The sequence below is a fragment of the Macaca thibetana genome, chromosome 16, assembly GCF_024542745.1.
Source record: "Macaca thibetana thibetana isolate TM-01 chromosome 16, ASM2454274v1, whole genome shotgun sequence".
NCBI classification, from domain to species: domain Eukaryota; kingdom Metazoa; phylum Chordata; class Mammalia; order Primates; family Cercopithecidae; genus Macaca; species Macaca thibetana.
Window position 1 is genome coordinate 65582589 of NC_065593.1, and position 27021 is coordinate 65609609.

A 27021-nucleotide genomic window follows, 5' to 3' on the forward strand; every position below is an offset into this window, starting at 1 on the left:
AGTAACTGTCCCTGACCCCCTGAGATAACTTTGTGTCACCCTCACCCTGGGCTCATCTGTCCATGGGGGCCCAACAGAGAAGAAAACCAGAGAAGAAACAACCGGGAGAGAAGGGGCTGCCTTCCCCAAATGCTGTTTGCCCCCCACTTGAGGGATCCTTTGAGGTCTTAACAGGAAGCAGAGGCACAGTCAGACTGTGTGCTTTGAGGGTAATTTTCATAAAAGGTCTGTTTGCAAGCGTGGGCAGGTGCAGGACACCAGAGAGGAGAGTGTGGAGCTCCAGCGAGTGTCAACGGGGACTGTTACTACCATGGGGGAGGGGAGGGGTCACCAGACCCAAGACAGCTCTGCTGCGAGGAGGGACCTGCCTGATGGGGCTGGGGCTTTCAGCCGAGCAACGCCCTCAGCCCGTGGCCGCCTCTCAGGGGAATGAAGCATCGAGCTCACAATCTTCCCTTCCTTCTCTCAGTGTCCTGCCTGGGCACCCCATTGGCTGAGCCCAACAGGTTCAAGGCGGTCTTCTTTGGGCACAGAGCAAGATATCCAACCCACCCCCTCCCCAGCACAGTGCAAGGAGCCCATCAAAGGTGGCGTCGGGATGGCTTTGTGAGAGATCTTCTCTCCCCTTTCTGGCCACAAGGCAGAGAAGTCCCCCAGGTCTTGGGCTGGCACTCTTCCATCCTGTCCCACTAGCTCTCAGGAGCCCTTCTCTCCCTCATCCCCTAAATCCTGGCCATGCCTTTAGCTGAGATTGGAGGCACACTCTAGCTAGCCTGCACAACACACAGATGAGCCCAGACACACCTCTCCAGTGCACAGTCCAGACACACCTCTCCAGTGCACAGCTGAGCCCAGACACTCCTCTCCAGTGCACAGCTGAGCCCAGACACTCCTCTCCAGTGCACAGCTGAGCCCAGACACTCCTCTCCAGTGCACAGCTGAGCCCAGACACTCCTCTCCAGTGCACAGCTGAGCCCAGACACTCCTCTCCAGTGCACAGCTGAGCCCAGACACTCCTCTCCAGTGCACAGCTGAGCCCAGACACTCCTCTCCAGTGCACAGCTGAGCCCAGACACACCTCTCCAGTGCACAGCTGAGCCCAGACATACTTTCCAGTGCACAGGTGAGCTCGCATGCACGCACAGTTACATGCCCGCCAAGGCATCTGGAGAAACAGATAGGCCTGAGGTTGCTTGGTGGTGTTACACTGCCTAGGACAAGTTCTACCAATTCAACTGGTGACCATGTTTCCAAAAGCAATTACCAGAGTGCTGCAATGCCTCCCCAGGTGAGGAGATTAAAGACACGGCTCCTGGCTAGAAGCAGGGACTCGAGGGGTCCGTGTGCTGCATACATCAGAGACAAGCCTGCGGGTACCTGCCTGTGAGCACACACGTGCTTAGAGCAGCCAGACCCGGGAGGGATGTGGGGGAAGGAGACACACCAGGAACGCACCAGCAGAGGCCAGCAGCCCCTCAGCACAGGTGGGGCCTGGGTCACTGTGTTCCGTCTTTCTTCTGTTTTCTTCTCTGGTGTGTGCAAGCAACAATAACAAAACAATCTGTGTGAATCTAGACTCGATGCTAGGGGATGGGGAGGAGATGTACCTGCTGGTCAAAAAGGGAGGAAGTGGCTGCCATTGGCCTAAGTGTTAAGAAACCACCTCTTCCTGAAAGCTCACCAGCAGCTGCGTGTTCCCATGTCACAGGAATCGCAACATCTTTGGAAAAAGAGGGATGGAGGTAGAAGTGACCCTAACCCCTAACCAGTCTCCTGCCTGGCTGAGTCTTGGGGAGGAAGGGTTTCTGCAGAGGGCATGGCTGCTCTCCACAGTCTGGGCCTCCAAGCCATGGCTCTATCCCTAACCCCCACCTGCTGTCAGGAGCACTTTGGAGGGGGGCCTGGGCTGTTCCCGTCACTCAGTCATCTTTCCCCTTCCCTGTAGCCTGTGGCTTCTGGAAATACAGCCTCAGGGGTGGAGGGAGGAGAAGGGGTGGAGGTGGAAGGGCAGGCCGGACGCCACTGCATCATGTGCCTGGTCCTATCCACCTCTTTCTTTTTTTTCTGAGATGGAGTCTCGGTCTGTCACCCAGGCTGGAGTGCAGTGGCACAATCTCAGCTCACTGCAACATCCACTTCCCGGGTTCCTTCTGCCTCAGCCTCCTGAGTAGCTGGGATGACAGGCACCTGCCACCATGCCTGGCTAATTTTTGTATTTTTAGTAGGGACATGGTTTCACCATGTGGACCAGGCTGGTCTCTAACTCCTGACCTCAAGTGATCTGCCTGCCTTGACCTCCCAAAGTGTTGAGATTACAGGCATGAGTCACCGCGCCCGGCCCACTTCCTTCTTACCTTTCTGTTCACAACCTCCCTGTCAGCCCTTGCCTGACAGGCTGATCTGCTATTAATGGAGCAAGACAGCTGCAGTTGGCTTGTTAATTACAGCAGATGAAGTCCTCAGCCCAGGCTGCTTTGGAGGGCAGAGGAGGCGTGGCTGCAGTTGGTTGTCAACATGGCCTTCCCCTCGCATTTAATGCCCTGAGAACAGAGGTCTGGCTGGGTTGGCAGAGGGTCAGTGTGTGTGGCTGGCTGGAGTCACATCCGATCTGGGGAGGAAGCCTGCTGGTGGAGCAGAGAGGAACCCCGTCCCGTGGTTTCAGCATAGAACAGGGAACAATAACTTCTGCTGTGTCAAGTGTCTACTATGAGCCAGGAGCCACACCAGCTGCTCCATGAAGATCATCTATAATCCTCACCATGGCTCTAAGTTAGGCAAAATTGTAACCCTTACTTTATAGATGAGGGCTCTGAGGCACAGAGAGGTTAAGTGACTCACCCAAGGTCACACAGCTAGTAACTGGAGGGCAAGGAAGCCTCATGACTCAAGTGTGCAGCGTTACCTTATTGAATGCCTCAAAGCCTTTGCCTCCTTCTCCAGGGATGAGCTGGGTCACGTGCTGCTCGGAGTAGGACCCAAACTGTGAGGTGACTCATTTATTCTACAAGTATTTACTAAGCACCTTCTCTTCACTAGGAGATGATCTTCTCTTAGAGATGAAGAAACATGTTCCCTGTCCTGGTGGAGTTTGCCCTCCAGCCTGGGAGATGGGCTGTTTTCCCAGCTCCGCGCCTTGCCTGATGGCCTCCGATGATTTGACTATCCTGGGACAATCCTGGGGTTGGGACTGAGACTCAGAGACTCTCTGGTTTGTGGTTGATTGGCCTGAGATTTCATGTGAACCAGGGGCAAAGGGCGCTTATTTGGGGGAAGCCACAATGGGTGTTGTAGGCAGAATCCAGAGAGTAGGTGACCCTAGAAAAAGAGCAGCTGTGGCCGGGTGCAGTGGCTCACGCCTGTAATCCCAGCACTTTGGGAGGCCGAGGTGGGAGGATCACCTGAGGCCAGGAGTTCAAGACCAGCCTGGCCAATGTGGCGAAACCCTGTCTCTACTAAAAATACAAAAATTAGCCGGGCGTGGAGGCGTGTGCCTGTAATCCCAGCTACTTGGGAAGCTGAGGCAGGAGAATCGCTTGAACCCAGCCTGAGCGACAGAGTGAGACTCTGTCTCAATAATAATAATAATAATAATAATAATAATAATAATAGCAGCTGCTTGAGTGCAGGGTCTGTGCCATTCTCTCCATTCTTCTTTGTCCCTCTGAGACCAGGTGTACTTTCTGCCCCTGGGTATTGTGAACTTTCCTGCCCCCTAACTTCCCTTTCCACATATTTCTGCTTTTTCCTTTAGCTCCCTTTCCAGGCATGGTGGTGCTCACCTGTGGTCCCCAAAATTGAAAGTGAATGAGAAGTCCTGGTTAAGGTGGAAGAGAAGACAGGAAGTCCTGCCTACGACATAAGACCCCTTTCACTGTGGGAACACCAAATGGGGAGCTAGACGCCTCCCTGGGGCCTGAACAAATGACTGGGCTTTCACCAGGCAGGGAAGAGGGACTGGGAAGGCATTCCAGGAAGGAGTGGAACTTGGCAGAGGGAAGAGCGTTAACGGTTGAGGGGGCTATGCAAGGGCATGACGTGCTCAGAGGCCTGCAGACGGGTGTGCTGGCACATGTCTAAAATCCAGATTTCTTTCTTTTTCTTTTTTTGTGACGGAGTCTCGTTCTTGTCGCCCAGGCTGGAGTGCAGTGGTGCGAATTCGGCTCACAGCAACTTCCGCCTCCTGGGTTCAAGCAATTCTCCTGCCTCAGTCTCCTGAGTAGCTGGGATTACAGGTACCTGCCACCATGCCTGGCTAAGTTTTTGTACTTTTAGTAGAGACGGGGTTTCTCCATGTTGGCCAGGCTGGTCTGGAACTCCTGACCTCAAGTGATCCACCCGCCTAGGCCTCCCAAAGTACAGGTGTGAGCCACTGTGCGTGGCCTAAAATCCAGATTTCTGACCGCCCCCTCCCCCCCAAAAAGCCAGAAAACCTTAACTGGTGGCATTTGCTGATTCCTGTGGTGTAAATACTCTCACCATGGCAGATTTCAAGCTGCCAATTGCCTTGCAAAACTTTTGAGTATGTAAAAAGCAGCTCTCACGAGCTGGATGCTGGTATGAGCCAGTTCTGGCGTGCCACAGCATCAGGTCATCCGTCATTGCCAAAATGCAGAGGCAGGTGGAGAGGATAGGAGAAGAGGCTGGAGAGGTGGACTGAGAGAGGATTGGGAAGGGCTTGAACGTCACATTTGGGAGTTTGAGCTTTAATATGAAGCAGCAAATGCATAAACCCTGATTGGGTGGCTATGGGTATATGTGTGAGCCAACAGCTGTCCTGCTGTTTGTTTTTCTATTGTGCCCTGGCTGTCCTTTAAGCTGGTCCTCTGAATAACCCCAAGGGGCCTGTGTGGGCTTGGTAGTAGACCTGGAGAGGGGTGCACAGAATGTGACGCGCATTGTTTTCTAATAGGGAGGTAGAAGGAGAGTTCTTGCTCACCCCAGCCAGCTGCATTGTGAGGCCATCCCTCATCTTAATGGGCTCATCCAAATCTCGTTTGCTAATGAGGAATTTAATGGTCACAGACTGACAAGCGAGGAGAAACGGGAAGGTCGTTATGAAAATGAAGTCTGTAGCTAAATACCACCTCACTTCCATCCCACCAGCCCACCCCTGTGTGCCAGCCTAGATTGGGTAGGTTGGTGGGAGAAACGGACTGGCTTGATCTCAGCTTGAAACTGGGCTCCAGGCTGGGCCTGTGGGTCAGCACCACGGACAGGGCCAGCACTGTTCTTCAAAGTCCTGTGGGTTGGAATGCCTTTTCCTCTCTGCTCCCAGCCAGTTTGTTTGACCAGGACTCAGATGGGGTGTCACCTCCCCCTGCAAACCTTGCACACAGCCCCAGGTGGGTGAGGGCCACAGTGTTTGCATGACTTCTGCACATTCTCATAGTGCCTATGCCATAGTGCTAAAATGATACATTCCCTTGGCTTGGTTTTCCCTGCTAGCTTCTGAGTAACTTGAGTGCAGGGTCTGTGTCATTCTCTCCATATCTGGAATGCTGACCAGATACTGTGAAAGACAGAGGAAGAGAATTTCTGAGACTAAATGAATGAACTAGTGAACAAATGAGTAGGTAGAGTAGTGAAGGAAAGAATGCATGAATAATGGGTTTAATGTAACAATTAATAGCAATGGAACCATAGACCAGGCTATCAAAAGGGAGGGTAAGGATCTGGATTCAAAAGAAACATCCCATCCCTTAGATTGCATACACAAGCCAGGCAGAGGGAAGTTAGAACAGAGATTTCCAGAAATTTCCACATCCACTCCTCCATCCTCCCATCGCACAGGGCTGTTCATAATAAAACTACATATCCCAGCACTCTTTGCAGTCATTTGTGACCATGTGACTAACTTATGACCAATGGGGTGTAAGAAGATGTGTAAAGGGAGCTGGCATCTGTTCTCTGTTGCTATAAAGGAATATCTGAAACTGGGTAATTTGTAAAGAAAACAAATTTATTTCTTACAGTTCTGGAGGCTGAAAGGTCCAAGGCCAAGGGATTGCATCTGGTGAGGGCCTTCTTGCTCATTTGGATTCTATGTAGAGTCCCGAGGCAGCACAGGGCATCACAGGGTGAGAGGACAAGAACACACCAAACTAACTTTTGTAACAGCCCTCTTGTGATAACTAACCCATTCCCAGGATAACTCAATAACCCATGAATTTATCCCTCGTGACTCAATCACCTCTTAAAGACCCCACCTCTTAATACTGTTCCACAGGGGATTAAGTTTTAACATGAGTTTTGGCATGAGTTTCAGAGGGGACAAACATTCAAACCATAGCACATGTCCTTCTCTGTCCCTTTCTCCTTCCTGTTGGCTGGATGGTGGGAGTGATGGCTGGAGCTGAAGCAGCTGTCTTAGACTTGGAAGCCAGGCAACAACATGATAAAAGTGTGGGTCCTTTGAGGACAGTGGGCTCCTCCCCTCATCCACACTGGAAGAGCTCAGTTGCATCTCACCTTGTGCTCTGTATCCTGAGAAGAAGAAAGGTAACAGGTCAAGGCTGCTGGGTCAGGGCAGCCAGGAATCCTGGCTAGTGTTTGGGACACAGAAGAGCCAGTAGACCAGTGGGAGCAAACCTGGTCTGCAGGGAAGAGCCCTGGACAGAAAGTCAGAGGATTATGTCATATTCTTGGTTGTTTTCTTCATTTCTTCTCCCATTTGGGAAGACTCTCAATCAAGGCTGGCTGCTGGATTGTTTACTGGGGTCAGTTCAGCAAGCTGGGACTGTGGAGGCCTGTCGGGGTGAGGATGGCTCAGGAAGGGATGTCTTTTCAAGGCCTCGCTCTGGGAATCTGGGAAGAAGAAGCTGGAGAGAGAGAGCTCTGATGGAGGGTGAGTGAGGCAGAATTGTAAGATGAGCCCCAAGGGCTTACACACCGTTGTATGATTCCCTCCCCTTGTGTGTGGGTGAGACATGTAACTTGCTTCTAGTTAATAGAATATGGCAAAGATGACTGGGCACAGTGGCTCACGCCTGTAATCCCAGCACTTTGAGAGGCTGAGGCAGGAGGATTGCTTGAGTCCAGGAGTTTGAAACAAGCCTGGGCAACATAGTGAAACCTTGTCTCTACTAAAAACAAAAGAAAATTAGCCAGGCATGATGTCACACACACCTGTGGTTCCAGCTACTCAGCAGGCTGAGGTGGCAGGATTGCTTGAGCCTGGGAGGTCGAAGTGGAGGCTGCACGACAGAATAAGACCTCTTCTCTAAAAAGAATATGGCAAAGTTGAAGAGGTTTTGCAGATGTCATTAAGGTCTCTAAACAGTTAACTTTAAGTTGATCAAAAGGGAGATTATCTTGGATGGGCCTGGACTAATCAGGTGAGCATTTTATTTTATTTTATTATTCGAGACAGAGTCTCTCTCTGTTGCTCAAGCTGGAGTGCAGTGGTGTGATCTCAGCTCACTACCACCTCCACCTCCCAGGTTCAAGCGATTCTTATACCTCAGCCTCCCAAGTAGCTGGGATCACAGACGTGTACCACCATGCCTGGCTAATTTTGTACTTTTAATAGAGATGCAGTTTTGCCATGTTGGCCAGGCTGGTCTGGAACTCCTGACCTCAAGTGATCCGCCCTCCTTGGCCTCCCAAACTGCTGGGATTACAGACGTGCACCACTGCCCCCAGCCCATGAGCCACTGCACCCAGCTCAGCAAGCACTTTTAAAGAAGACCTGGACATCAGAGCCTCTCTCCTCCTGGTTTTGAAGAAGCAAGCTGCCGCGAGTCTACAGCTGTAAGGAAATGAATTCTGCCAGCGACTCCATGTGCTTGAAAGAGGACCCCGAACGTCAGATGAGACCCAGTCCCAGGAGACACATTGAGTGCTGCCTTTCAGGACCCTGAACAGAGGACCCAGTTGAACCATCACCAGGCTCCTGACCCACAGAAACTGTGAGACAATAAACGTGTATTGTCTTAAGCTCCTAAGTGCGTGGTCATTTGTTACACCGCAATAAAAGGTGTGAAAGAAGGTCAGATGTGCCCTGACTGCGGCGCTTTGGTTCAGCCCTACCGCCTGCCTCTCTGAAGCGGGGAGGTGGGGCTGGGATCACAGCTCAGGGTGATGTGACAATGAGAAAGAAAATTAAAATCCAAGATGGAGCGATTCAAAACTGTAATCTCGGCAAACAGTGGCACTTAGATTTCCCATTATTGATCCCCTCCGCGGATATTCTCCAATCTCGTAATTACAGGAGGACTTTTTCCATTTAGGCTGAAATGCTTCCCCTCCCCCCATGCCCCTCCTTTATTTCTTTAAACTTGCAATAACACGCAATAGATTGTACGCAGCTGTGGAGCCTAAATAAACAGAGCTAATCATTTTAATTGAAATCCGATCTCAGCAACAGGAAGGCCCTTCTGTTGTGATATTCTCCCCCTTATCTCTCTGGAGCAGGGAGCAAGTCCTGCTCCTGGCTTGGGCCACTCAGGGACACACACACACACACACACACACACACACGCACGCACGCACACACACGCATGCACACACTTTTCTCCACCTCTGCCTTCGCATCTGTTCATCCTCCAGGGCTTGGTTCAGACATCGCCTCCCTGTCTCTCCTCTTTGCTCCCAGTCCTAGGGCTGACCACCTGCAACCTCCTAGGTCCCCACTGGTGGCTGGGAGATGCTGCCCAGTGCTGGAGCTGGGGGTCAGGCAGGCCCTCCCAAACACAACCTCTTCATCCCCCTGCCTCCAGGCACAGGGTAGGCCAGTCTCTGCCAGGATCCTCCTGACAGCTCACATACGTCATTTATTCACCAAGTTGTTGGCCACTGGTAGTTCTCTTCAGCTAATCTGGGGTTCTCAGACAGAGAAGGGCAATTTGTCCCCCTCCCCAGGAACATTGGGAGACATTTTTAGTTGTTACAACTTGGGAGGAGAATTTCCACTAGCATCTAGTGGGTAGAGGCCGGGGTGCTGCCAAATGTCCTACAGTGCAGAGGAAAGCCCCATAACAAAGAACAATCTGGCCTGAAATGTCAATAGTGTGGAGACTGAGAAACCTCAAGCTAACCTGCATTCTTCTTCTTCTTTCTCTCCTCCTCCTCCTCCTCCTTCTTTTTTGAGATGGAGTTTCGCTCTTGTCGCCCAGGCTAGAGTGCGATGGCACGATCTCGGCTCACTGCAACCTCCACCTCCAGGGCTCAAGCAATTCTCCTGCCTCAGCCTCCCGAGTAGCTTGGATTACAGGTGCTGGTCACCAGCTAATTTTTGTAGTTTTTAGTAGAGACTGGGTTTCACCATGTTGGTCAGGATGATCTCAACCTCCTGACCTCAGGTTTTCCGCCCGCCTCGGCCTCCCAAAGTGCTGGGATTACAGGTGGGAGCCACAGTGCCTGGCCCCTGAGTTCTTCTTGAACTCATTTAATTTCATAGAATGGAAAGATTAATAGCCACAGGTGGAAGGAACCAATAAACTAGGATGATGACACGCACGGCACACACATGCGTGCACACACACATGCACACACGCGCACACATATGCACACACATGTGCACACATGCACACATATGCACGTGCACGCACATACTCACACGCACACACACGTATGCACACATACACACATGCACACGCACACACACCCCTTTCTCCACCTCTGCCTTCACGTCTGTTCATCCTCCAGGACTTGGTTCAGACATCACCTCCTCCTGGAGTCTTCTCCAAGCTGTGGGTTGTGTGACATGTCCGTCCTCTGTGCCCCCTGAGTCCCCCATGCATGTGATTCCCTCAGCATTGACCATCCCCTGTGATATTACCGAGTTTTCCTGCAAAACTGACATGATGACAAAGGTCAGGGCAGTGGTCACCTTGGGGGTGGGGAGTGGCTGGGAAGGACTTTTGGGCTTCTTGGGGGCTGTTCTGTTCTATTTCTTGCTCTGGGAACTGGTTTGCTGTAAGGTTCAGTTTGTGAAAATTTGGCTTGCTAAATAAACACTATCATCTGTGCATTTTAGGTACGTGTTTTATAATTCAATAAAAACTTTAAAATTTTTTTCTTGTAACCTCATCCAGGTAGAGACCCAATAATGACCCAATAATTAAACCTGAAGCACTGACACACGACACACATTCCTGCCTTGGCTACCCTGAACCCAGGCACCCCCGGGCCGCTGTCCTCCTGGCTTGGGCCAGGTGTGGGCTCACCTGTGTCTCTTCCTTCTTCCTCCCTCGGCTTCCTCCAAGAGATGCCCTTGGCCACAGCTTCCAGAGCTGGTCCCTCTGTTCAGAGCCCCTCCCTACCTCCTGGCCAGGAGCATGCTAAAGAGAGATCGTCCCATTGAAGTAATTACCGCCGCAGGCACCAGGGAGACATTTACCACTCACTAAAAAACATTTTCCCTAGCACGCCCATTAAACCCTGGCATTTACCCAGGAACTACAAATCTCAGCCCAAGGGAGACGCTGCCACTTCGTAACCCAGGAACCAGGGGAGCCACCAGCCTTACACAGCTTTTGCTTCTCATCACTTTCATTTTTTTGAAATGGAGTCTCGCTCTGTCGCCCAGGCTGGATTGCGGTGGCACAATCTTGGCTCACTGCAACCTCTGCCTCCCAGGTTCAAGCAATTCTCATTCCTCGGCCTCCCAAGTAGCTGGGATTACGGACGTGCACCTCTGCGCCTGGTTACTTTTTGTATTTTTAGTAGAGATAGGGTTTCGCCATGTTGGCCAGGCTGGTCTTGAACACCTGACCTCAGGTGATCCACCCGCCTTGGCCTCCCAAAGTGCTGGGATTACAGGCGTGAGCCACTGCACCTGGCCTTTCTCATCACTTTTTTTTTTTTCGAGTTTTTAGCAGGAAAAGATGACTCCTTGGCTGACTGCCTCTGGCCAGTGACAAGGCCAAGATTCTTTAGTTTCTAGGAAATCCTATTGCCTGTTGTTATGGGGACATTGAGGCTTGCATTCATTCATTCATTCATTCATTCATTCAGCCAACACTCATGGAGTACTCACTAGGCTGGGTGCTGGGGTACCAAAATGAAAAACTCAGTTCTAGTATGTGGAGTCCCGAGAAGTAAGCAACAAGGAAGAATGGGTCTGGGGTGGTGGGGCGGGGATGTGGGGATGGGGTGGAGGGGTGGGGAGAACAATTGTTCTAATAACAGACAACCTGCTGACACGACTACCTCACTCTGCACGTAGCCCCAGAAACACGACCCTATGAAACTGCCCTGCAGCCCCTGCCCCTTTGCAGACAGCCCCTTCTCTGCTGTGCTGCCCATTGGACCCTTGCAATGTTTCTTAATGTATCTTTGCACCTTCTCTAATAAATCTGCCTTTCTTTACCTAGGACTGTCTTGTTACATTCTTTTACTGCCTGCAAGGCCAGCCCTAGCCAGTCATACCCACAACGTAGCAGACAGCCTGCAAGACTCCAAGGTACCTGATCCACCTGTGTCCCCATGTGAAGTGAGAGGCCACAGGAACCCCGCTTCTCTTGTCTGGTACTCTCCACGACTCAGAAAACTTGGCCTTGACTGTTGGAACCCAGGATCAACATCCGAGCCTAAAGCAAGCATGTAGAAGGACATGAGAAGGCCATCTTCTTGGGACGTAGGGATGATGAGATTGCTCAGTGGGGGTGGTCCACCTGGTGCTAGAGAAAGTGGCCATGGTATTGGTGTCCAAGGAGCACGACCAGACCGCAGGACTGCAGAGGACCACTTGGGTCCTGAGGGAGGGGACCTGTTGCTCTGGCCCTCCCCAGCGCTGTTTACTTCCTTGTTTCTTCCCATCCCTGTGTTTTTCCCATAGGCCCCTCCCTGGGACTGAAGTTTCTAGACAGAGTGATTGCGAGTCCTTGTTTGCCCAGGACAGCTCTGGTTTATGCCTGGTGTCCTGGCATAATCATTAACAGCTCCCTCTTTCACTCTAAAAAATGTCCTGGCTTGGACTTTAAATTACATAGTCACTCTATGACACAGTCGCCCTGTGTCTTGGATGCTTCTCTTCTTGGAAGAGCCTCTGCCCTAAAGGAGGCTCTAACAGTGGAGGAGAGAGACGCCAATCAGATCGTTACCAAGCAAACAGGGGAGTAAACGGTTGAGCTTTGTAACTGGGAGGCCTTTGAGGAGACACCTAATCCAGATTCGGGGTCTTAAGAGGGCTTCCTAGAGGGGGTGATTTGGCTGCCAACTGGAAATAAGAGGGATTAGGCTGGACGTGGTGGCTCAAGCCTGTAATCCCAGCACTTTGGGAGGCCGAGGTGGGTAGATCGCTTGAGCTCAGGAGTTCAAGACCACTCTGGGCAATACGGTGAAACCCCGTCTCTACTAAAATACAAAAAATTAGCTGGACGTGGTGGCGCGCACCTATAGTCCCAGCTACTCTGGAGGCTGAGGCAGGAGAATCGCTTGAGACCCGGAGGCAGAGGTTGCAGTGAGCCGAGATTGCGCCACTGCACTGCAGCTTGGGCGACAGAGTGAGACTTCATCTCAAAAAAAAAAAAAAAAAAAAAAAAAAAGGGATTGATCAGTCCAAGGTGGGGCAGGAAGGGAGTCCTGGGGACAGAATGGGCACACAGTGTGGCTGGTGTGAAATGAGGCTGGAGAGGCCGGTGTTGGGTGGGGCTTGTACCCCACACCAAGGGGCTGCCCTTCATGCTGGAGGCAGTGGAGAGGATGCAGATGGTCCAGGCTGCTCAAAGCATGGCCCAAGGGCTGGTGCCAGTCTAAGAACTGTGTGTTACCCATCATTGACCAAGCAAGTTTAGAAACTGAGAGGAAATAGAAATGGTCATAGCAATTTGACAAGGTAATTTTACACCCGTTGATTTAATAATAAAAATTAGCCTTGCGTTTTGTATGTTATTTCGAATTTTATTTTTTCTAATAATTAATATTCATCTTATTTTTGCAAACACAGTGATGGTAACACCACTTTGGCAGTTCCTTAAACAGTTAAACCTGGAATCCTACTCCCAGGGGTATACTCAAGAGAATTGAAAACGTATGATCACACCAAAACTTGTACGTAAATATTTGTTATAACATCACTAACAATTGCCAAAAAGTGGAAACAGCTCAAATGTACATCAACTGATGAATGGATAAACAAAATGTGGTATATCTTGGCTGGGCACAGTGGCTCACACCTGGAATCCCAGCACTTTGGGATTTGAGGCCAGGAGCTCAAGACCAGCCTGGCCAACATGGTGAAACCCCGTCTATACTAAAAATACAAAAATTGGCCGGGCGTAGTGGCACACACCTGTAATCCCAGCTACTCAGGAGGCCGAGGCAGGAGAATCACTTGAAACTGGGAGGTGGAGGTTGCAGTGAGCTGAGATTGTACCACTGCACTCCAGCCTGGGTGACAGAGCGAAACTCCATCTCAAAACAACAACAAAAACAACACAAACCATCCCCCCGCCTCCTAGAAAAATTCCAAAGTGGTATATCTATAGGACGGATTTGTTTGTTTGTTTGTTTGTTTTTGAGACAGAGTTTCACTCTTGTTGCCCAGGTTAGAGTACGGCGTGCGATCTTGGCTCACTGCAACCTCTGCCTCTGGGGTTCAAGCAATTATCCTGCCTCAGCCTCCTGAGTAGCTGGGATTATAGGTGTGCACCACCACATCCAGCCAATTTTTTGTATTTTTAGTAGAGATGGGGTTTCATCAGGCTGGTCTCCAACTCCTGACCTCAGGAGTTCCTCCGCATGCCTCGGCCTCCCAAAGTGCTGGGATTACAGGTGTGAGCCACCATGCCCGGCCTATAGGATGGAATATTAATCAACTACAAAACGGAATGAAGTTCTGATCCATGCTATGACATGGATGAAGCTTGAAAACATTATGCCAAGTGAAAGAAGCCACGTATTGCATGTTTCCATTTATATGAAATGTATAGAATAGGCAAATCCACAGAAACAGAAAATAGATTAGTGATTGCCAGGGCCAGGGGAAGGAGGAAATGAGGAGTAAGTATTAAGGGGTATGGATTTCTTTCTGGGCTGATGAAAATGTTGCGGAATTAGGTGGTGGTGATGGCTGTGCAATGTTCTGAAATACATTGAAAACCACGGAACTGCACATCTTAAAAGAGTGAACTTTATAGTATGTGAATTATATCTTAATAAAAATATTTTAACGTATTGATCTGTCACAGACTGGTGATTAAAAAAAACCCACAGGTCCCGCACCTCGGGTAGCTGTAGAAGGACTGAATTAGCTCATCTGTTCTGTGCAAAGCTGTGTGCCAGCCAAGGGGAGGAGTGACCAGGCTCCCTGGGTGAGAAAGTCAGGCGGCCCAGGGCTCAGGTCCTGATTCCTGAGCTAGGGAAATAACCAGCACTAGGGAAATCAGCCAAGTGTCTGTTATGTTCTGAGATGGAGCGGTTCTAGGCAGAGGTCAGCTCATGAGAAACAGGCATTGGGGGAATGTTGTGATGATTCTAGAAGTCTGTACCTCAAAATAAAGCTTTTGTTGTTGTTGTTGTTGAGGTGGAGTTTCGCTCTGTTGCCCAGGCTGCAGCGCAGTGGTGCGATCTCGGCTCACTGCAACCTCTGCCTCCCAGGTTCAAGCGATTTTCCTGCCTCAGCTGGAACTACAGGCATGTACCACCATGCCCAGATAATGTTTGTATTTTTAATAGAGATGGGGTTTCATCATGATGGCCAGGCTGGTCTCCAACTCCTGGCCTCAGGTGATCCACCCGCCTTGGTGTCCCAAAGTGATGGGATTACAGGTGTAAGTCGCCACACCGGGCTATCAAAATAAAACTTCTTCAAGGCTTTTTCTGGGAGGAGGTGGGAGTAGACTGGCTTTCCTAACCTTGTCTCCCCATCCACTTCAGCTGGGAGTTGGCCACTCCAGAGACCAGGCCTCCTCTGTCAGTCAGCGGCCAGTCTGCTGGGATCCAGGGGGCCAGGAGCTGGCCTGTCTCTGCCAGAAGCAGCGGAGACCAGGGGTTTGTTTTCTTACCCTGTGGAAGATCCATTATTTTCCTGACAAAATCCAAAGAAGTCTTCAGCCAGGAGAAGGTGTGGGGAGCGCCTGTAGCCAGCTGCCTGCCTCACATCTGCAGAGGGGCAGCCAATGTACTGGAGAGGGAGTTGGTAGGGGTCGGGGGGGGAAGGGACCAGGTCCCGGGGATCTGCTGGGAGCAAAATGAAAACAGCCTGGAGCTGGGCTACATAATGACAAACCATGACAGTGGTCATCCCTAGATTTAATAGGTGCCTGCTCTGTGATTGGCTCTGTGCTAGGCTCTGTGCTAAGAGCTTCACAAACACTGTTGTTACTAAATAGCCCAGGCCTCTCAGGTGAATGTCATTATTGTCTCTCAGTCACTGCTCGGAAACGGAGTCTGAGAGAAGCCGAGTAGCAGTGCCCTCATGGTGGAGACGTAATGCAGGTCTGCTGGCCTCCGCAGCACACACGCCGTGCTCTCGTGGGTGCCGTGCTCTCGTGGGTGCCGTGCTCTCGTGGGTGCCACACACAGCGTGGAGAGGTGGCAAGCAGGGAGGAGGAAGGGCGGCCAGAACATGGCAGGGTCCCCACACCTAGGCAGGGTCACTCACATTTTCCCCATCACTGCCGGCCACGGGACGAGGGGAGGGAAGCTGGTGCCGGTGTTGAACAACTGACCCAGGGCCCTGGAGTTCCTTGCTCGAGCTGGGAGGGAAGCAAGGGGATGGATCAGGCGACCTGTAGTCCTTCCAGACTCATGATTCCATGGCCGTGTGGCAGAAACTGGGAATGTTCTGGGAGAATCGGAGGCTTCAGGCACTCTCATTTCCAAGCTTGGAGTTTGGCCAAGCATGTTGGGTGGGACCTGGGGGTCGTGATCCAAATGTGTGGAACCGGGAAGGCCTTCCAGCCCTTTTTGGGGGTTGCAGGGAAATAGGAGGGCCTGCTGAGGCCCTATACAAGAGGCCTCCCAATGTAGCAGGACCCACGAATGAGCAGACTGAGGCCTTTGAGGCCATGCGGAACAGTTGCATGGAGGAAACTTCTGGAAGGCAGAGCTTTCGGGCAGGGTCTGGAAGAGAAGGGAGGGAAGCCTGCAGGAGGAGGGAGGCAGAGGCTGGGGGCCAGAGGGCATTTCGGGACATCACCATCATTATTTAACTTTCATTTCGCAACTCCACCATCACTCACTCCGAATGCAGATCATAAAAATTACAATTGATGTTTCAATTAGTTATAATTTACAGAGCGATTACATTTAATTTCTCTTTTATTGTATTTTAATGGCTTCAAATTTCGTGTTGATGAGATTCAGCCCCATGCTCTGAAGCTACAGGCCCAGGGTGGAGAGGGGGCTGGGGATTTTAAGGGGGCAGGTAGGCCGGTGGAGCTCTGGGGCCTCTTGCTGCCTCGGTCTCCCCCAGCCACCCAGCAGCCTCTCACCAGTCTTCCCTGCCTGGGGTTGGGAGTGGGAAGCAGGTAGAAGGAAAAGCTGCAGGGCCTGGGGAGGGGGAGGCTTCGGGCCCTGCCCCGCAGCCATCTGTTTAAATGATGCTGCTAATGGAGAAGGAACATTTGCCTCTTCTTAACTAAGGATCCAGGGGAATGAGGCGGAGACAAGGGGAGGGGCCGGTGAGGAGCCCAGGAGAGAATCAATGATCTGTGCTCCTTTGCCAGGCTGGAGGAGACGGAGACAGCCTGGGCAGGGAGCTCAGCAGCTCAGAGCCTAGAGTGCAGAGGAGAGAAGCTGGGGAGAACAGAAGTTGAGCCTTTGCACAACTTCTGTTTTCTTCTCGTGCCTAGCTCAGTGTGAGACAGCACAGGGGCTAGGATGTGCTGGTGCTTAGTAAATGTAAGACCAGTTGTTCATGTTTGTTCATGGGAACTCTTCCAGTGCAGTTCTTTGGAAGTGCGGTGTCCTTTGGAAGAAGTTCCTTGCAGACTCCCCTCCCTTCTCCTGCTCCTGGGTAACGGTGGACCTTTGCTGCTGGCTGCAGAGGAAGGGCCCACCAAGGGCACCAACAGGGTGACGGTGGGCTTGGTAATTAGACGTGGTCCAGGCTGCGGGGCCTTTCTGCAGCTTGGCAGCTGCTCACAACACAGTTGGCTTTGAAGAGGCTTCAAAGCGTCTCCCAGGAAGGTCCCTAAATCACCTGAAAAATAGCTTGGAGTCTGTCAACTCCAGGAGTGGGAGAGAGGCAACAGCTTTGCTGGGCTTCCCAGGTGGGAGGCAGGAGTCAGTACGTCAAAGTCTCAGAAGCTGGGGACCTGGGGGGAGACCAGAGGTCCTGAATCAGGCTGTGGAACCCCCTGCTGCCTGGAGAAGCTGCCTGGGCTGGGCTCTGGATTTCTATGTGGAGGGGCCAGGGAGGGTTGCAATCTTACTGGAATGGGAGGAGTCAGGAGCTGGGCTCTCCATGTTCTGGGTATACTCCCGGGCCTGGGGGCTGATGGAGAAGCTGCAGGAGAGGCCTGATCTCAGCACGTCTCTCCCAGCCCCGTGCCTGCGGGCAGCAGCCAACATCCTGTCCCAGCCCAGGTCTCCTGGCAGGGGCAGAACCGGAGGCAGCCTGGCAGTGAGGCTGCAGTGAGCAGTGGTGAGTGTGTGCACAGACGGCTTGCCAGCGAGGTGGAGGCCCTGCAAACTGTATCAAGGAAAGGAGAATGTTTCAAGGAATGAAATCTCAGCCTGGAAAAGAAGAAACTAGAAAGCTACTGCACTTTCTGACTTCCAAACAATTAAAGTAGTCAAGGAGCGTGAAGGCTCAGTGAGGGGTTGAACGTCCTCTTGACCCTGTCAAAATCTTAGGCCAAAAAAGTGCCCGCTTCATCTCCAACGCTTTGCCCGTTGCTCAGAAGCGTTTAGCTTCCTGACGATTCCAGTGTTCTCAGCAGTGACTATCAAACACTCCAGCTTTTACTAATTAATCCGATTTTTTAACAAAGAAGAAAGAGGTCATGTATCAATTTTACTGAAGAATTCTTCCCTTTATTCAGAAATTCTTCTAACTATCTGAAGGGGACAGGCTGTTTAGCTTCTTTGGGCCTCAGTTTACTCATAAGTGGTTGATGGTGGTGGGAGGGTCCTAAAATCTCTGGACCCTTTAGCGTCTGCCATGTCACACATGTGTGCAGGCTCTAGACAGACAGTTTAGGGAGGAGTGGTCCTGAGCCGAGTCTCCTCAGCAGAGTGGCAGCTGGTGGGCATGGCTCTGGGAAGTGAGCTGGCACCTCCACCAGGTGCTTTCCAGTCCCCCAAAACATCCGCCACCCCAGAACATGGCACAGTGGATGTCTTTTGGTCTTGGCCTCCTGGGTTCTCTTCTTAGAGCTGCCATCACAAATGATCACACACTTGTTGGCCTAAAACAACAGAAACTGATACTCTCCCAGTTCTTCAGGACAGAAGTCTGAAATCCGGGTGTCGGAAGGGCTGTGCTCCCTCTGAGGCTCTAGGGCAGGGTTCCTTTTTGTCTATCCCAGTTGCTGGCGGGGCTTCTGGTGTCCCTTGGCTTGTGGTCACGTCACTCAAGTCTCTGCCTCCATCCTCACGTGACCCCCTTCCTGTGTCTGTGTGTTTCCTTTTCTGTCTCTTAAAAGGACACACATGCTCACTGGATTCAGGACCCACCCTAATCCAAGATAATCTCTTTTTTTTTTTTTTTTTTTTTGAGACAGAGTCTCACTCTGTTGCTCAGGCTGGAGTGCAGTGGTGCAGTCTCAGCTCACTGCAAACTCTGCCTTCCAGGTTCAAGCGATTCTCCTGCTTCAGTCTCCCAAGTAGCTGGTATTACAGCCACCATGTGTGCCACCACGCCTGGCTAATTTTTGTATTTTTTGTAGAGATGGGGTTTGGCCATGTTGGCCAGGCTGGTCTTGAACTCCTGACCTCAGGTGATCTGCCCACCTCAGCCTCTCAAAGTGTTGGTATTACAGGCGTCAGCCACCACGGCTGGACCTCCAAAACACCCTTCAAAGAGATTATCAGGAGGATAATCTCTTCTTGATCCTTACCCTAACTACATCTGCAAAGACCCTATTTCCAAACTAGGTCACATCCTGAGGATCAGATGGAAGTGAATTTTTTGGGGGACACTGTTGAAACACTGCACTTTCTCAGCATGTCTCCTTCCCTCTTCCTGGTAAGATACCCTTCCTCATTTGGGAGATTCTTCTGTCCTACTCCCCATTGTACATGATTCTGATGGGCAGGCAATGACCGTGTCCTTTCCCCTCCCCTTGACCACAGGGGCAGACATGTGCCCCCTGGGACACTGTACCTGTCTCTCAGGCCTTAAGAATGCACAGGAGGTTGGGCAGTGGGGACTCAGGGATCGGAGCTGGTTCAGACAGAGTCATTCCTGAGATTTAGATATTCCTCAAGATATGGCCGGGTGCAGTGGCTCACACCTATAATCCCAGCACTTTGGGAGGCCAAGGCGGGTGGATCTTCTGAGGTCGGGAGTTCAAGACCAGCCTGGCCAACATGGCGAAACCCCATCTCCACTAAAAAAGTATAAAATTAGCTGGGCGTGGTGGCACGTGCCTGTAATCCCAGCTACCTCGGTACTTGGGAGGTTGAGGCAGGAGAATTGCTTGAACCCAGGAGGTGGAGGATACTGTGAGCTGAGACTGCACCATTGCACTCTAGCCTGGGCAACAGGAGCAAAACTCTGTCTCAAAAAAAAAAAAACCCAAAAAAACAAAAAAAACCCCAAAACCAGATATGTTCAACAGGAGAGGGAGAGGGAGCCTCTGGGATCCTGCGCTAGGATCATGCAAGCCTGGAGGAGCCTGTGGCCATCTCCCTTCCTCGGGCTGCATGAAGGCAGCTGTTACGCAGAAGGACAGGCCGGGGCCAGCAACAAACAGAGGCAGAACCTGGAGATGGGGATATGGGTGTGGCAGGGGGCTAAGGAAAACAGAATAGAAGGATGGGAAAACCAGATGTGGTCATTCAGGCCTGCCAGCACCTGACTCCGTTCTCTTTCTTACCCTCAATCTGTGCCTGCCAGCACCCGACTCTGCCCTCTCTCCCTGAGCAGCTCCCTTCTCTGCTCCAGTGAATCTGAGTGGCTGTTCTGTCCCTTGCCACAGAACCCTGATGGACACAACAGCGTATGGAATAACCGATGGCCCTTGAGGGGGCTGGGAGAGCAGCCATCGGTGACGTTATCAGAAGAGATTCCCGCTTTGGCAGGCGCTGGACTGGATTAATGACTTCAATAAGCACATATGAGGTCCCTCCTGTGTGCTAGCTACTGGGGATGCAGACATGCAAGCCAGTGGTAAAACTGTCTTTAACATATGCAGAGTGGGTTAACTGGAGGGTAGGAGTGTGGGGTAGACTACTTTCAGGTAGCCGTCAGGTGCTAGGGTTGGGATGAGCCCTTGGTGGCTTGGGAGCAGCTCTCTCTGGTGCACAGCAGGTGTTGGGAAGTATTTGTTGAATAAATGAATTTAGATTATTTTATGGTTCACTTGCTTACGTCTGCCAGTGACTCATGCTGTGTGCCTCTTCTTTCCTCTGCACACATCTCTCCCCGTGCTCGCCCATGCGCGCGCACACGCAGGCACACACACTGTCAACAGCCTGATATGACGCTGAGCACCTGGGAGTGCTGACTAAGCGTCTGGCGGGGGGGGTCACATGATGGAGCGGCTGGCCGATGGATGATTGGCAGCCGCCGTGGTAGGAAGCTGTCCTATTCGTCTGCCCCTCCCTGCATTGGGCAGGGAGGGTGGGGCCCCGCGTGGCTCCTGGAATTTGGGCTTGTGCTCAGCTCCTAATGACTCACTTTGTGGACTGGCCATGGGGTGTTTCATCCACAGGTTCTCTCACCTCCTCGTCTCCGGGGAGTGTCCGGGTGGTCTTCAGCAAGGACTGGGCAATATGGCCATTTCAACACTGGTTCTTTACTCCCATGTTGTTTGGGGGTCTTGGAGGGGTTCTTCGGAGGGAGAGGGAGGGACGCTGCAGAGGGCACCATGGAATACGGGGCTCCCTGTTTCTATGTAAGGCTGCCAGAGGCTTCTGCATCTGTGGGCCCTGTCCTTGGAAGCCGGGTCTGCACTGCAGGTCCCCCATGCAACCACTAGATGTCAGTGTTTCTTAACGGATGGAAGGTGGAGCCTGGGAAGGGCTGACGGAGAGGGATGGTCTAGATGGTCCTAGAGGGTAACAGGGCCTGGGCTATGCCCATCTTATAGATGGGAATAGTGAGTCCTGGGAACTTAGCTAAGGCACAGGTAAGCTTCTCTGGACACTGCAGTGAATCTGATGAAAGCCCCAGGGTTCCGGCTTCCACTTCCTCATTCAGCGTCTTTATTTGGGATGTGTCTCACCTGTGCTGTCCAAGAAGGGCGTTGTAGACCGGTAAGTGGGGAGGGGCCGGAGGGGATGAGAGTGATTCTGGAGAATCCAGCTTGGGAGGAGTGGGGCCTGACAATGAGAGAGGGGATGAGAGGGAGGACTTGGGGGATCAGCAGCTGGAAAAGCTCTGTTCATCCCATTCCAGCATTCCTCCTTCCTTCCTGCCTCTCATCCTCCTTTCTGTTTCAGTTTGTTAACTCAGAAGGCAGCGAGAGAGAGACACACACACACACAGAAAGAGAAGAGGAGAATCAACCAAGTGAGGAGGTTCCACTATTTTTTTTTTTTTTTTTTTTTAGATAGAGTATTGCTCTTATTGCCCAGGCTAGAGTGCCATGGTGCTATCTTGGCTCACTGCAACCTCTGCCTCCAGGTTCAAGTGATTCTCCTGCCTCAGCCTCCCGAGTAGCTGGGATTACAGGTGCCCACCACCATATCCAGCTAATATATTTTTAAAAAAATTTTTAGTAGAGACAGGGTTTCACCACGTTGGCCAGGCTGGTCTCGAACTCCTGACCTCGGGTGATCCACCAACCTCAGTCTCCCAAAGTGCTGGGATTACAGGCACGAGCCACTGTGCCTGGCCTGAGGCTCCACTATTCAAGGGAGAATCCATCCCGCGCTGAACTGAAGTGCAGGTGTGGGACTTCTGTGCTGTTTCCCGTCCTTGCCCCCTGCTCCCTGGCCCTTACTCCTGGCGCGGGGCCAGGTGTGCAGGAGGCCCTCGGTAAGTGTGTCTGGGTGGAGGTGGGGGCAGAGCATGGCCAAGGACAGGAGATGGAGCTCCCCCAGTACAGCTCCTTCTGACTTCCCATGGGGAAGACCTGGGGATTCCAAAACATGGGGCAAAGTTTGACTCCTGAGCCCCCAGTGCAGTCCCAGCAATGTCAACACTACTCAGGGAAGTCACAGTTAAACACCGAAGCCACGGCCTCTGCTCACCCCCATTGAAGGGGAGGAGTAGGGGTCGGGATGGAGGGCAGATCAAGAGAGATGCTAATGTGGTTTAAGCAGAGATAAGAAAGGCTGTCTGGTGCCTGCAATGCTTCCCTGTGAGCCCAGGATTCTATCGTTAGAGACTGATTTATTTAGGTCAAGCCATGACTCCCCCTAGGAGTTTTACATAGTTTCTTGCATGTAATAGACTATTCAGTAAATATTTGTCAACCCAGTCTCCTTAAAATGAAAATACCCCGAGGAGGGATAAACCATTTTCATTTGCTAACACTTCGCCGTGAATTAGTTTATCACACTAACTAGTGCCCTAACAAGGTTTCTGAGGGGGAAACTCAGTACAGATGTGTTCTGAGGAGGCGCCTGCCTGGGAAGAGGGGGTGATTTGGAGTTTGGGCAAGTGCTGGGGATGATGTGACTTGGCTGAGAGCAATGCTCAAGGTGGGCACAAGGACATTGGGTGTCTGCTGCCGGCCATACAGTCATGCCTTTTCTCTGCTGAAACTCTCGAAGATCTTCACAGTCCCTGGGAAAATGTCCCAACTCTTCACTAAGGTTGCAGAGGTCCTTTCTGATCTGATTACCTCTCTCCTCCCCAGCCTCCCATCTTGATACTGGCAATGCTCCAGCCGGACTCTTCCTTGAACTTAATGAGGCCTTATTACCTCCTTCCCTTTGTACTTGTTATTTATTCCCCATGCCTGGCTCACTATCCCACACTCTTTGCCTAGTTAATTTCAATGAGTTTCTCAAATTTTGTTTAGATGTCACTTCCTCCAGGAAGTCTTCCATGACCAACCCGGTGTAGAGGAGGCTCTTCTTCTTCTTCTTTTTTTTTTTTTTTTGAGACGGAGTCTTGATCTGTTGCCCAGGCTGGAGCGCAGTGGCACAATGTCGGCCCACTGTAAGCTCTGCCTCCCGGGTTCACGCCATTCTCTTGCCTCAGCCTCCCGAGTAGCTGAGACTACAGGCACCTGCCACCACACCTGGCTGATTTTTTTTTGTATTTTTTTTAGTAGAGATGGGGTTTCACTGTGTTAGCGGGGATGGTCTCAATCTCCTGACCTCATGATCTGTCTGCCTTGGCCTCCCAAAGTGCTGGGATTACAGGCGTGAGCCACCATGCCAGGCTGAGGAGGTTCTTCTAAATGGCCTGGCACTACTCTGTAACTGTACTCTCCTTGCAGTTACATTGAAGAATTGGAAAAGAGTAACAAAAAGTAGTATACGTGCAGAATTTAAACGAATTCCAATTGTATAGGAGGCCTATAATAAAACGTTACAGTTGCCTGCTCGTATCAGTCAGAGTTCAGTCAGGAAAATAGAAACCACACCAGTTACCTTAACAGAGAGAATTTAATATAGAGAATTGGCTAAACAGGTATTGGAGGACTGAAAAAGCCCAAAGAGAACATTGAGGTAGCACGGTTAAAGGAACTATAGAAAGAAGCCATCATCCCTAGGACAGACAGAACAAAAGGGAGATGTCGTGGTTATCTGACTCTACAAGCTTGAAGAAGAGGCCCCATGAAGCTGGGTTTAGATCTCAGGCGCTGCAGCCTGGCTGACTGGTGCTGCTATCTCTGAAGGAGCATGATGAGATTGTGCAGTAAAAAACTGGCTATTGGAATGCACTGCTGCTGCTTGGGGAGATCTGTTGCTAGAGAGACAGGGACAAGAAGAATAAACTAGCAGAAAGAGCATGCATCTTTTCTCTCCTCCAGCCTTTGGTTTCTCTCTAGTCCTCCTACAGGCAGAACCCAACAAGGAGCCAGTTGACAAAGGAGAGATGTTATGTGCAGAGCCCTAATCTTAGCACCAAAAAGTAGAGTTTAGAAGGGTGAGCTCAGGCTGGATGTGGTGGCTCATGCCTGTAATCCCAGCATTTTGGGAGGCTGAGGCAGGCAGATCACCTGAGGTCAGGAGTTTGAAACCAGCCTGGTCGACATGGCAACACCCCACCTCTACTAAAAATACAAAAATTAGCCAGGTATGGTGGCGGGCACCTGTGGTCCCTGGTACTCTGGAGGCTGAGGCAGGAGAATCACTTGAACCCAGGAGGCAGAGGTTGCAGTGTCTGAGATTGTGCCACTGCACTCCAGCCTGGGTGACAGAGCGAGACTCCATCTTGATACAAAAAAATAAATAAAATTAAATGAATGAATAAATAAATAAATAGAAGGGTGAGCTTGGAGTTGAGAGATGATAGCTTGATAACTGAACACAGTCCTCCACCCCTTTGGCTACTCAGCATCCACTTACATGTATTGAACACCACCTAATGATGACAACAAACATACAGCTTTACCTTATAACCTGCAATTATTTTTTGTACAAAGACACTCACATTGTTCTCAAAGAGAGAAGACATAAAATCCCAAGAGCTATTATCCTCCTCTGAGTGACAGACATGGTATTCATTTCTGGATGATGTTGATCACCCCCAAAAGTTAGTCATGGTCCCGTCTGAATATTTTGTTACTTACAGATGAAATTGTGAAGTTAACCACTGCTAATAATCTTTACATAAAATAAAAATGGCAAAGGAGAGAGAAGATACATTAGTTAATATGTGCCAGTGCAAACATGTACACATATACAACAGGCAAGGGAGAACATATTCCTGCTTTCTATGTTCTTGTTTTTTTTTTTTGAGACGGAGTCTCGCTCTGTTGCCCAGGCTGGAGTGCAGTGGCCAGATCTCAGCTCACTGCAAGCTCCGCCTCCTGGGTTTACACCATTTCCTGCCTCAGCTTCCCGAGTAGCTGGTACTACAGGCGCCCGCCACCTCGCCCGGCTAGTTTTTTTTTGTATTTTTTAGTTGAGACAGGGTTTCACCGTGTTCGTCAGTCTGGTCTCGATCTCCTGACCTCATGATCCGCCCGACTTGGCCTCCCAAAGTGCTGGGATTACAGGCTTGAGCCACCGTGCCCGGCCTATGTTCTTGTTTTTATGAGGTCATGCTGGTATTAACTTCCTTCTCTCATTGCCCGTTCCACATCCATTATTCTTCCCTTAGACAAGGAAGTACTACTCGGGTCACCAGCGAACTTCCTGGGTTCCTTGTCTCCTTTATATAGTAGCTACCTAGTTTCTCTTTGGTAACCAGGAAAGTAATTATATTCTCTGCTTATTTATTCAGCAGCCTAAAGTGCCTATAAAATGTCCAGGTGTCAGCCTTGATGTCCAGTTCAGTGGAACCATCACTGGGTCTCTGGTGGAAACATTCCTCCCTTGATTCCTAAAACCTCCAAACCAGTAGAGTTCAAAGTTAAAGAGGGGATAGGAAACAAACATTCTGTGGGAGTTGTTAGGTGTGACAGTGAGAGGTGGCCAGGTGTGGTGGCTCAGGCCTGTAATCCCAGCACTTTGAGAGGCTGAGGCAGGAGAATCACTTGAGGCCGGGAGTTTGAGACCAGCCTGGGCAACATAGTGAGATTCCTTCTCTACGAGAAGTATTTTTTAAAAAATAGGAAGAGGAGTCACTTCCACTTCTACTCCTTGTTTCCCTGGCCTGTGTATTCTGGTCTGGGAAAAACATGGCTGTAGATTGGACATCAATTCACAACATATGCTACATCCTGTAAAACAGACCAATCTTTTGGAATGTTATTGTCCAGCTGGCAAACTGAGTTTTCAGGAGGTCATTTGCTTATTCTGTCAGACCAGCTGCTTTTAGGTGATGGGGTACGTGGGAGCACCATTGATTTCCAGGGGCATGAGCCCATTGCTCTACTTTTTAATTTTTATTCTTTTGAGATAGGGCCCTTGCTCTGCTGCCCAGGCTGGGATGCAGTGGCACGATCATGGCTCACTGCAACCTTGACCTCTCTGGGCTCAAGCAACCCTCCTAATTCAGCCTCCTGAGTAGCTGGGACTACAGGTGCATATGCCACCAAACCTGGCTAATTTTCGTTTGTATTTTTTTTGTAGAGGTGGGGTCTCACTATGTTGCCCAGGCTGGTCTCAAATCCCTGGGCTCAAGAGACCTTCCCGCCTTGGTCTCCCAAAGTGCTGGGATTGCAGGCATGAGCCACCTCCCCCAGCCCCACTTTACTTCTACAAAGTGAGTTTCTTGATCAGAAACATTGTCATGTGGGTGTATTAGTCCGTTTTCACACTGCTGATAAAGACATACCTGAGACTTGGAAGAAAAAAAGGCTTAATGGACTTACAGTTCCATGTGTTGGGGATGCCTCACAATCATGGTGGAAGGTGAAAGGCATGTCTTACATGGCGGCAGACAAGAGAAGAGAGCTCGTGCAGGGAAACTCCCCTTTTTACAACCATCAGATCTCGTAAGACTTATTCACAATCACGAGAACAGCATGGGAAAGACCTGCCCCCATGATCCAATTACCTCCCACCAGGTCTCTCCCACAACACATGGGAATTGAAGATGAGATTCGGGCAGGGACACAGCCAAACCATATCCATGGACTATCGTGATGGTGGATATCCTTATCCTCACAGGATAAGGCATCCTATGAGGTCATGGATGGTAGTACTGGCAGAAACTTGGTCAGCAGGGAAGGTACATCTATATCCTGAATACACATTATTCTAGGGAGGGCAAATTGCTGCCCCTTTCCATATAATCAACCTGTTACCACATGTCTGGCTAATCCCCCTGCAGAATGATACTAGAGACCAGCTCAGCGTTGGTCTCTGCTGTTGTCAGTTTGGGCATTCAGCAGAGGTGGTAGCCAGGTGGATTTTGTGAGAGGAGTTCTTATTACTAAGCCCACACATAGACTC

The 27021-nt window shown here is 50.8% G+C and overlaps 1 protein-coding gene across 5 annotated transcripts in view; it reads right to left on the minus strand.

The window, feature by feature from the left end:
- RPL38 (ribosomal protein L38) overlaps positions 1-27021 on the minus strand; it is a 694013-nt gene that overhangs the window by 14205 nt on the left and 652787 nt on the right. Inside the window, exon 1 of one of the 5 annotated variants that reach the window (XM_050765772.1) lies at positions 22093-22104. The exons of 3 other annotated variants lie outside the window; for them this stretch is intronic. The gene's annotated coding sequence lies outside the window, so the exon portion shown is untranslated. Of the gene's footprint in view, positions 1-8245; positions 8256-22092; positions 22105-27021 lie in introns of those variants that run through there. One more of the 5 variants, XM_050765770.1, reaches the window with a different exon arrangement.